A 1,907-nucleotide genomic window follows, 5' to 3' on the forward strand; every position below is an offset into this window, starting at 1 on the left:
AACCAGTCTGTTGTTCCATGTCCAGTTCTAACTGTTGCTTCCTGGCCTGCATACAGGTTTCTCAAGAGGTAGGTCAGGTGGTCTGGTATTCCCATCTCTTTCAGAATTTTCCACAGTTTATTGATGCTAAAGTGAGGTTCCATATAAAGAATGATTAAGACCCTGAGACATGGAATGGAGACATTTGGAGGTATGCATTTGAGAAATGAGCACCCAGATTCTCTTAAACTCTCCAAACTAGCAGGAGCAGCTCTCTCCTTCTCACTAGAAGAGAGCAGATGTGATCTATGACGTGTGTCTCCTATGAAAATGCTTTTCCTCATAAAGATCACCTGACTTCATGCATTGCCCCAAGTTAATAACCAGGGACAGGTTGCAGCCTAAACAAGAAAATACAGTTCCTTCTCTGGGAGGAAATGGACTTCTTACTGAATTAATTGCATGACACGGCTAATACGTCCTGGTAGGAATGAGAACGGAGAAGGCAATGGCAACCCACTCCAGTACTCTTGCCTGGAAAATCTCATGGATGGAGGAGCCCGGTAGGCTGCAGTCCATGGGGTCGCTAAGAGTTGGGCATGACTGAATGACTTCACTTTCACTTTTCACTTTCATGCATTGGAGAAGGAAATGGCAACCCACTCCAGTATTCTTGCCTGGAGAACCCCAGGGACAGAGGAGCCTAGCGGGCTGCTGTCTATGGGGTCGCACAGAGTCAGACACGACTGAAGCGACTTAGCAGCAGCAGCAGCAGCAGCAGGAATGAGAAAAACATGTGTGGGTTGAGGGTGGTGGACCTGAGGCATGGGGCAAAACATAAGTCTGTGTGGGAGGGAACTGATTAACACAAAAGCACATGCTCATGACTTAGGATTTATTGTCCTGAAAGAATGCCTCAGGCTGGTCTAGCATGCTTCAGGAATGGCTCCTTGAAGCTTGGACACATTGACAGCCTATAGTAAAAGAGATGGAACTGCTAGAATTGCCATGGCAGAATCTTGATGAAGAGATCAGAAAACTAGGGACTGTAGGTCTGTTAGAATACATTTATTTCCTAATACGAGGGAAACCACCACCTAATGATCTTTACTAAGAGAACCCAGGAACTCTCTTCACAAAGGCAACAAGAAATGCACTAGTGTAGAGGCCACCAGCATCTTTGAGAAGCCAGATGGTGACAGTCCTTGTTAGATCAGGGTTGACGGTAGTCAATTCTACCATGAAAATGGGCTTTATTCAGATTCCGTGGGAATGAGTCAGGAAAAGCAGAGGCCAGGTAGTGCTACTTAACCATTACAGATAAGGCAGAAATAATTACCTTAATGGGCAGCAAAGATAGTGGCAACCAGGTTGCCTCATCCCATGAAGATCTATGACAGCGAGTAATAGACCATGGTATTCCTAGAAGTAAGATAGGTGGACAGCCAATTTGAACATTATTTAACTTTTAAAACCAGAAAAAGTCAAGAGCTGGTGAGCAGAAGTTTTATGTAAGCCATAACAATGAAAAATCACAATATCTTGAATAAAGTCTTCTGGGTCCTCTTATGGAAGAATTATGCAATGCCACTACCTGTAAGCAATTTCTAAGTCCTTCCCTAAAGAAAACTGTAGCCAGGATCCAGTTCACAATGGAAAGTTTCAGAGTCATGGGCACTCAGTGCCCAGGATCTAGCATTTCTTCTCCACCAGGACCAGTAACATACCAGGAGATGCTTCTCACAGGGCATGTAATTCTCTGCTGGAGTTGGCAATGGCCTTATTCCAGAATTCCAGGGAACTGTATCATGATTATCCCACTGGAGCTTGACATAGACTCCACAGAGTGCATCTTTTCCTGACTCTGACATCTCCAACACTATAAGGCCTGGCAGATCCTGTCACTCAAACAGCAGGTCTCTTTATGT

This window comes from Bison bison, unplaced genomic scaffold, assembly GCF_000754665.1.
Source record: "Bison bison bison isolate TAMUID 2011002044 unplaced genomic scaffold, Bison_UMD1.0 scf7180017864473, whole genome shotgun sequence".
In the NCBI taxonomy this organism is placed as follows: domain Eukaryota; kingdom Metazoa; phylum Chordata; class Mammalia; order Artiodactyla; family Bovidae; genus Bison; species Bison bison.